Here is a 10,797-nt window from a genome sequence, read left to right on the forward strand (position 1 = left end):
TATGTACTAAATGAAATAAGTCAGAGAAAGACAATTACCATATGATTTCACTCATATGTAGAATAAAAAAAAATCAAATGAGCGAACAAAAAAACCAGAAAGACTCATAAATACAGAGAACAAACTGGTGGTTACCAGAGGGAGGGGGGATGGAGGATGAGCAAAATTGGTAAAGGGGATAAAGAGATACAAAATTCCAGTTATAAAATAAATAAGTCATGGAGATAAAAAGTATAGCATAGGGAATACAGTGAATAATACTTTAATAACATTGTATGGTGACAGACACTTATTGTGGTAAGTACTTTTTAATGCATAGAATTGTTGAATCAGTATGTTGTACACCTGAAACTAATATAACATTGCATGTCGACTACAGTAATACATTAAAAAAAAATAGAGCATGAGGGAATAGAGAAGAGGACTGAGGGCTAAGCCTTGAGGGTCTCTAATATTAAGAGCTCTCTGGGAAACAAAGAAAACATTTCTAGAATTTTTATTTTGTTCATTGTCAAATGAGTCTATTCTTTTTCATAGTTTGCTATTGTTCTCTTTATGTCTTGATTCTTTACTCTGGTATTTAGTTACTCTAAACATACATTTTTATATTATCTTGCACCTCGTTTACCTAATATCAAAAGTTCTTGATAACAACTCTACAATGGGAGAGTCCTTCCAAAGTGGGTAGGATATTTGCTTCTGCCAAATGGCCCAAACAAATATTATTATTTTTTTTAGTTGATTTCTCTTTTGGGGGATCTCAAACCTCAAATTCCGACGGTAAAATAGCCCAGGATTTTAATTTTCCTCAGGGGAGTCTCCTGAGCCCAGACAGAAACATACAAGTTTCCTATGAAATTTTTTTTTTAAATTTTATCTGTTAACATAAAAACTTTGGAGAAACTAGGGTTTTCTCCCCAGTTTTATTGAAACATGATTGACATAAATTGTATATATTTAAGGTGAACAACATAAGGTATGTATATACATTGTGAAATGATAACCACAATCAATGTAATTAACATATTCATATACCCATCTCCTCACGTAGTTATGCTTCCCCCACCCCACCCCCATGATGAGAACTCTCTTAGCAAATTTCAAGTATACAACACGTTACTATTAATTGTAGCTGTCCAGAACTTACTCATCTTATACTAAAAGTTTATACTCCTTGACCAGCATCTCTCCAATTCCGCTACCCCCCAGCCCATGGTAACCAGAATTCTACTCTGGTTCTATGACTTTGGTTTTTTTTAGATTCTACATGTAAGATCATATGGTTTATGTCTTTCTTGTCTAGCTTATTTCACTTGATGTATTTCCTCCCAAGTCCATCCATGTTCTTGCAAATGGCAGAAGTCTTTTTTTTTTCTTAAAGATTTTATTTATTTATTCGACAGAAATAGAGACAGCCAGCAAGAGAGGGAACACAAGCAGGGGGAGTGGGAGAGGAAGAAGCAGGCTCATAGCGGAGGAGCCTGACGTGGGGCTCGATCCCATAATGCCGGGATCACGCCCTGAGCCGAAGGCAGCCGCTTAACCACTGTGCCACCCAGGCACCCCAGAATAGTCTTCTTTTTAAAGGCTGAATGATATTTCATTATATATATATATATATATATATATATATATATATATATATATATATATACACACACACACAATATATACATTATACACACACACACCACTGTCTTTAACCACTCATCCATCGTCGCTTAAGTTGTTTCTGAATTTTGGCTAATATGAATAATGCTGTGATGAATTCTGAGCCAGTGATTTTATTTTCTTTGGTTATATACCCAGAAGTGGGCTTACTGGATCATATGGTAGTTTTACTTTCTTGAAGAAGCTCCATGCTGTTTTCCATAATGTCTGTACTAATTTGCCTTCCCACCAACAGTACATAAAAATTCCCATTTCTTCACATCTTTGCCAACTGTTTTTTGACTTTTTGATAATAGCCACTTAACACTTGAGGTGATATTTCATTGTGGCTTTGATTTGTATTTCCCTCATGATTCCCTCATGAGCACCTTTTCACTGTGTCTTCTTTGGAAAAAATATCTATTCAAGTCCTTTGCCCTTTTAAATGAGGTTGTTTGGTTTTTTACTACTGAGTTGTATGAGTCCCTTATATATTTGGATATTAATCCCTTATTGGATATGTGATTTGCAAATATTTTCTCTCATTCTATGGTTTGCCTTTTCATTTTGTTCATTGTCCTTTGCTGTGCAGAATTTTTTTTAGTTTGAGGAATAAAATCTATGCTTTAGTAGATTTTTATCCAAATATTCTGTCTCCTAGGAAGATTCAAGGCCTGATCACCAATCCTCCATGGACATTTAATACAATCCCCACATCAGTGGAATCTCCCACCACTTCAGGGCAACAGCAGATGACTATCTCTGAGTGGTGGAGAAAAGGGACTTATAAGTGATTTTTAATTTCTTCTTTTCTGTATCTTTTTGTACTGTTTTTTATGATAAAAAATAAAATTTTATAATTATAAGACAAAGCAAATATGAATTTGTAAGTGTTCCCTGCAAGTAAGATGCCAATAATATGCATGTTTTACTCATATGACACAGAACCACCCATATGTCTGAAAGAAATACAAGATGTATTTTCTGTTTGATCAGAGTTGGAAATATGGACATGGCTGGTCCTCAGTGTATAAAAAGTTCACTGGGTATGTTAAAGAAACCTAAAGCATCTTTCAATTTTACCTTTCTACCCAATAGTCTGTAACAATAAGTTACATGCCAATTTTATTTCAATACGGTGCCAAATATCTTAACAACAATGGAGTATTTCTTAGTCATCTGAATCTTTGGTCTACATGACATAAACTTGCAGGTTTTTTAAAAAGTAGCTGTGTTGACTATATTTTCTCAGTCTGATTGCTGAATGCAGCCATAATCTAAATTGCCTACAAAGAATATTTCCTTTCTTCCATTCCATTTTTAAGGTGCCTGAGAAAATTTATTAGATAAAAAGATGGAAATAAAGGAAAATGTTGTAGGATTGTTACCACTTAAGGAGTTCTCCCTGGTTGATATATATTTCTGTGTAAAGTTGGGGGTCTTTTATCTCTGTCAAATCTTTGATCCTAAAAAGAAACATGCCAGATGAGGGCCATGAAAAGAATGCTTTTAGGAAGTTCTCTTTTTTGAAGATGGTTAAATGTTGATAACTTTGCCCCTCCATTATACCCGTCCTTGAATCTTAATACGGTTTACTTCACACTTAACCAAAGTAAAAATACAGACAAATAAGACCTACGTAGGGCACCTGAGTGGCTCAGTCAGTTAAGGGTCTGTCTTCAGCTCCAGTCATGATCCCAGTGTCCTGGGACCGAGTCCCGTATCAGGCTCCCTGCTCAGCGGTGGTCTGCTTCTCCCTCTATCTCTATCCCTCCCCCCTGCTCATGCTCTCTCTCTCTAGCTCTCTCTCTCTCAAATAAATACATAGAATCTTTTAAAAAATGAGACCTATATAGTAAGTTGAGTAAACTGAATATAAATTTTCAAATTGCAACATTCAGAAATGCAGCTACGGAAAAATGAGAATTTCATTCCAGAGGGGAGAAAGGAGAAAGAAGAAGAAGAAAGGTTTGCTGAGGCTATATGTACATGGGCAAAATAATGTAGAAAGTTAAGATACTCTCTGGGGAAACTGGTTTCTCTAAAATGGTACATCAGCCATGCAATTCTTTCCTCCCCCCTTTACTCCCCGCCAGAGTCCTTTTACCTTTCTAACCATAGCTTTCATATCAGTGATATGTCAAAGGTGATTTTCATGCAGAAATGCCCAATATCCATTTTTACAGTTTCCAAAGAAACTTGAACAGAATCATGTGAATGTTATTAATTCCCAACTACAATTTCTCTAAAAGAGGGTGTGAAAGCCTATCCTTCAGCTTCTGTCAGCAGATGACAAGTTCTATTCTTTTCAGAAAAGACTAGTCTGCTGGGAGTTCATCCTGGTACAATGTATAGAAAAGTCTAGAAAAATAAGTTTAGATGGTCTTAATTCTCCCAAGATTTGTTTAAAAACTACTTTAATTTCTTGAAGCATTACAGACATGGAAGGAGGTTGTTATGATTCAAACTCTTCTTCCCACAGTTATATTCTCAAAGGGTCGGGGGTGTGTATAGCTACAGATGGTGTGAGAGATCAGCACATCACATTCCTGTCTTCTCTCAGGTCTCCTCTACCAGAAAGATTAGTAAAGAAATGTCTTTCAAAATTTCTTAAAAAGTAACATACACAAAGTTTCCAATCGGACTTTAATTACTATTCATCTGCTCTTGAGTTTGCTTTCCTTTGCAGTCATAGTTGAAAATAAAGTTTCTTAGTAAAACTAATGTAACCCTGCAATTAGGAAGCACATGAAATATTTCCATTTTTTCTATATTTCTATTTTCCCTCTTTATGCTTTACTTTCCAGGAAAGAGACACGGTATTTGTATGTGGGGGCAGAGGGAAGATAGACAGTATTTCATGTGTGCATCAGTAATTGGTTTTAAAAGTTCCTTGGTAAAAAATTGCTTTTAGTTTCCACAATAAATAAAATTATGATGAGGGATTAAAATATACCCCCTATTAAACTACAAAGAAGGCAAAAGTTTCTTGCCTATTTCTGATTAATGATCTCTATTGTTTTTTTATAATTTCAACTGATATACTTTAAGAAGAAAAGTGATTGGTAGTGGAAATTGTCAAGACATTTTTTTAAATGAAGCACTTTAGAAACTTACATTTCTAAAGATCTATTTTAAACATAGGAAAAAAGTTAACTGCTAGAATTGACAAGTTATAGGTGAATTAGTGGGAAGATACCATGCATTTACAGAGAATTTTTTCCTGATGGGCTGAAGATTCATTTAAAAAATTTTAATTATGATTCCCTGTAAAGAAAGTAGGAGTTATGCATTCTATTTTACAGATTACAGTCCAGAATTCTAAAGCATAGAGAGATTTAATAACTTTATAAAGGTCGTTGGCAAGTTCTTTACACCATTGAAACAGACACATGAGTTTTCTGGCATTCTACACAGTTTTGTATTCATTAGAGTATGTATGATTAATTCTGATATGGACAAACCTTGGACTCAAACTATATTTATAGAAACAATTAATAGACTTGACCTTAAATGTTCACAAAGTAAGAAAAATAGCCTCTGTTAGACAAATATGGTAGTGGATAGGTGGGTGTGCTACTGATTTTACCAACAGACTCTTCCCCAAAATATTGCATCACCATTCTGGAACACATGCTTTTGCCCTCTTTAATTATGTGTTTGGATGGCAAGCTACTTTCTGGAATTAGAGAAATAGCAGTTCAGCATGTAGCCTCTGAATTGAACTGGATGACCTTACCTTATAAAGGGAAGGCAAAAAAGGGACTGACCACAAGCCTGTCTGCTGGATCCAAAGATATGTTTGTGGGCAGCAGTGCTGGAACTCTTGAGAAATATGTGTCCTTTATAATCATCTTTTTAAAGTTTAGAAAATAGGAGAAGAGGAGAGGAGAAATAAGAGGCATGGAGTTGATGTTGCTGATTGTGAGAATGACCATTTTATCTTTGGAAATTCATCAAGTTAAAATCAGGGCCTGGTAATGAACGAAGATAAGAGAGGCAAGATGGTTCCCAGGAGAGCTTCAGAAAATGCAGATTAGCCAGACACTCCTATTGATGTCAGTCTAATCAAGCCTGTAATTTGTCAATTATGTAAATTTTAAAATGTACTAGTTAAATACATTCAAATAGCATGCACCTGTGTCCCATGTTGGAGATTCTTAATAGATTAAATTGTAACCATATTGTTTTTTATTTTGTGCCAACATAACTTAATCCCAAAACAATGCAATAGGAAATTACTAATATGATCAAAAGTCATTAATATGGCATAGAGTTATCTTTCTTGTCAAGTTTGATATAGAGTTTCTATATTTTTCCAAAACCAGTTTCAGCCTGACTTCCCTTAGTGGTTTTGAAAACGCAAACAGAGCAAGTTGAGATGGTGTATTGCCTCCAACTCTATTCCCACAGGTGGATTTAAGTTAGTGTTACACAGTCCAAACTAAAAAAAAATTGGCAGCTGTAATATTGCAGTCTGAAGTTCACTCCAGCAATTTTAAGAGAGAGCAGCATAACAAGATTTTCTTAAGAATGTGGATTCCTTTACTAATATTTCAGAGTTGTATCTGTAGGAGGGATCTTATACAATAATTTCACCTGATAAGGCAGCTGAGAGCAAATTGTCTGATTTGTCCAAGGACACACAGTTAATATGCAGAGTTAGAGGGCCAAGAACTCTAGTGTTTTAGCTAATAGGTGTTTGTAATGGTAGCCTTTGTATAGTTGCTGTTTTGCTTTTTGATGTGTTGAGTTGTGATAGTCTTTCCCCACTAACTACATTAAGTTCATCTCAAAGTTCGCAGTGGGAAGTAAAAAGAGGGCATGGACTTTGGAAATATTAGAGTGCAAATGTTGACAGCCTTAAAACAGAGAAGTGAACTAAATAGGCAGTCTCAAAAAACTTGAGATTTTGTCTTTGCTTCAGCTCTTTCTTAATAGTTGTAGACCGCAGTTTGCTTCACCTCTTAGAGTTTATTTACTCCTTTAGAAAGTAAGAACCAGGGGCTCCTGGGTGGCTCAGCCGTTAAGCATCTGCCTTTAGTTCAGGTCATGATTCCAGGGTCCTGGGATCGAGCCTGCATTGGGCTCCCTGCTCGGCACAAAGCCTGCTTCTCCCTTTCACACTCCCCTTGCTTATGTTCCCTCTCCCACTGTCTCTCTCTGTCAAATAAATAAATAAAATCTTAAAAAGAAAAGAAAAGAAAAGAAAAGAAAAGAAAAGAAAAGAAAAGAAAAGAAAAGAAAAAAGAAAAGAAAAGTAAGAACCATAATCTTTGCCTTGTCTACCTTAATGGGTGGCCAGAAATCTGAAAAGCAATCATTTCAATTAAAACATTTTATAAATAGTAAGGTGACTCGAGTGTAGGGCATCATCACAGAATACCATTCACCTATTTGAGTATTTCCAAACTGGTTCTTAACTGATAAGAAATAATAACACTAGCACACAGAGAGGCTTACCATGAAGCCATTGGTTAGAAGAAGCAAATTTGACCCAAGTGCTCTACTGCCCAGGAGGTTCAAGAATCCAAATGGTTAACACACCCAGGCAGGACCTTCAAGCAATCATATTCTTTCACAAATGGAGAACTTTTTACCCTTTTCAGCCTAGAGTGAAGTGTTGATTGAGATAACTTGACCATCAATTTCCAAAGTAGTGAAGCCATTATTTCTGGTGACCTTAATACCTGAGAGAAAAAGAGGTGGTGCTACATCTTATACAAAAAATATTGTTTGGGCCTCAAGCATTGTTACATAAGAAACATTTTTCTAATGTAATATTTTAAAATAGCATTTATTTTATACTCTTTACAAGCTCTATAGTGTTGTATAAACAATGAAAATATTTAGTGCTTAAAATCCTTTGAAGGGAATAATTTTCAGCTGTTACTCTATTTCAAATTCTATACCTTTTCCTGATATAACTTTTTATATTATGAAGGTATTTTGAAAGTCTGGTATGAGACTTAGATTCAGTTTATCTATGACAGATGAGTTCTTTTTTGGAGTGACAGATTAAATTATAAGAAGAAAGAAAGAAAGAAAGAAAGAAAGAAAGAAAGAAAGAAAGAAAGAAAGAAAGAAAGAAAGAAAGAAAGAAAGAAAGAAAGAAAGAAGGAAGGGAAGGAAGGAAGGAAGGAAGGAAGGAAGGAAGGAAGGAAGGAAGAGAGAAGAAAGAGAGAGAAAGAAAGAAAGAAAGAAAGAAAGAAAGAAAGAAAGAAAGAAAGAAAGAAAGAAAAAGAGAGTGAGGGAGAGAAGAGGAAGGAAGGAGGGAGGGAGGAGGGAGGGAGGGAGGGAGGAGAGGAGGGAAGGAAGGAAGGAAGGAAGGAAGGAAGGAAGGAAGGAAGGAAGGAAGGAAGGAAGGAAGGAAGAGGGAGGGAGGAAGGAAGAGGGAGGGAGGAAGGAAGAAGAAAGAAAGAAATACTCTTCGAATACAGTATTCAATAACTGTTCATTTGTTCATGATTTTTTAAACTATTTTAAATATACTTTTAATGTTTTGTAGTTTTTTGCATACAACTTACACTGGCTTATCAGTACTGTTTTAGAATCAAAATATTTAGAGAGGAAATAATATTTATATATAATGAAAATAACATTTATTATCTTTTCTTCCAAAGTATCTGCACCTTCTAAGGGCATCAATATCTTCTTCATTGCTTAGTAAATATTACTGTTTATTCCATTCCTATGTTATTTTCCATCTCTCTAAAATAGTTTATATCTAGTAGAGTACAACTTATTTATAAGCTTTTACAAATTTACAATTCAAAAGAACATTGCCTAATTTACTTAATTACTCCCATTTTATTGCTTTAGAACAGAGGCCAAGAAAGTATTGCCTGGGGGTCTAATCTAGCCCTCCACTTTTTATTTGTAAATAAAGTTTTATTGGAACACAATTATGCTCATTTCTTTCTATTTTGCCTATGGCTACTTTTGCTCTGCACGGACAGAACCAAGTGGTTGTGACAGAAACTGTGTGGCACACAAATCCTAAAACATTCACTATCTGGCCCTTCACAGAAAAAAGTTTGGTAATATCTGCTTTATAGGATCATTATCCACTAAGTCTTATTAATTGTGGGGGCCTGAGTACTTCCTTTCCCAGCTCTTTCTTCTTCTAGATACCTGGAAAATAACATACCCCTCAGAAATTCAACAATAAGAAATGTAAGTATATCCATGTCCACACTGCTCTTCCCTTCTCAGTGGGATTCTACATGGCACCCTGGTAATCAGAAAGTGGCTATTCATCCTTATGCCACTGGACATCATTAATATTGAATTACTGATTTATGATGCACAAAACTACCATAAAATGTCACTGTCTTCCTCTCTAGACCTCTCATCTTCCACACTATTACAGCCTGAGTCAATCTTCAAGATAAGTGCCAAAGTGTCTTCTTTGCCCATTATTTAATGAGATCACCCTATTTTTAGAGTTCCGCTCTAAAACTTTTTCCTAAAATGGTTCATAATCTCTCACTTCCCTTTCTCTTTCTATTCATACATCCCTTTATATCCATATACCCCTATATCATATTGGCCCAGTCTTTATTGCCATTCTCACCTTCAAGTGTCTGTTCTCTTAGACAACACACTCTGTATAGAACGTACTTAGCCATGAGCTAGCTTCTACCATATGGATAAGGTCAACATCTTAGAAAGTGATAGAGCAAGACAAAAGAAACCTGGGTGCCTGGATGATCCATTGGGGCAGAGCCACCTACCTACTGTGATTCTTCTATTTACCTTTGAACTGTTATGTGAGGATGAAATAAAGTCCCCTTATGTCTGAGCCACTATATTATTGGCATATTTGTTATATCAGATTAGTCTGATCTCTAACTAATACAAACGAATTTCATTTATATAATCCCAGATTCCCATTAAGCCTGTTTTTTGAGTAGTTTTACTGGCAATAGCAAGTTAAGTGCAGAAGTAAGAATAAACTAATAACTCTTTTGTCTTTTCTCATTTATTTCCTTACTCCTCATGTAACTTCAAAACATAAAATCAAAATGTTTCTTCCATTTTGGATTAATTTAATTTGTTTGGAATAGCAATACATATTATATTTTTGGTAAAAACCCAGAGTTCTTCCTGTTCAATGAAACAAATCTTTGAGGCATTTTCTGAGGCAAGTGAAAGCTCTGTATCTTAATGATTTTGATTCACTAGCTAGAGATCAGAGGACTACATGGGTCCCGATGGTTGTTTAACTTCAGACAAAAAGATGCTACTAAAATAACTTTGGTTATATTTTAAGTTTAGTTGTATCACATGTCTTGGTGAATGTTGATAAACAAATATTCTCCAGGCTAACTAAGCATTTTTTTTCATTTATTTTAAACATACTTGCTTTCACACTACACCAACCATCATTGACTCCTTATGCCTAATTATCAAAGTGAAATGCAGAATAAAGGTATTTACTTTATTTACACAGTAGAGAAAAGTTGACTAGGGTAGGGTCAGTTAAATGGTTATAAACTTTTAAATTCTGGCCAGGTATTTTAACCTTCTAATTAATAGAAGGTTATATATTGAAATATACAGGGGAAAATAATCTCAACACAGTTATCAAATTCAAGGAAGTATATATGTCAAACATGCAAATCTTTTGAGAAAACAGGCCGTGTAGAAAATATAAATATATAAAATATAAAAATAAAGCCTCTCCCACAAAGGCCGACTGATGACCTTAGAAGAAATTAAATAGTGACCAGCAGGGAGTACAGGATCAGCCTGAGCGATTTTGACAAACAGATTGAAAATCTGTAAATTAGAGTTGTTTTAATTCATCATTAAACCAATGTCCTTTAAAAAACTAATACTCCTGAAAAAGAAAACCTGTTTAAAATGTTTGGGTTTGATTTATGTTCACATTGATTTTACTTATAGGCTTTAAATTTTCCAACAGGATGACAACTGTAAGATAAATCTCATACACATCAGGGATTTTTTTTTTGGCTGACAAGTGAAAACAATATACCTTTTCAATGGCAAATAGGAATGTGATCAATCACAAGGAAGGAAACACAATTCTTTATATTCAAAGTGCTAATGATTTTAATGCCTTCTTGGTGAAGAATATTTGGAATAAGCTATGCCATAAACCAGAATCTTGTCAGCCCTTAA

This window comes from Ursus americanus, chromosome 11, assembly GCF_024610735.1.
Source record: "Ursus americanus isolate L20-20 chromosome 11, mUrsAme1.1.p, whole genome shotgun sequence".
NCBI lineage: Eukaryota > Metazoa > Chordata > Mammalia > Carnivora > Ursidae > Ursus > Ursus americanus.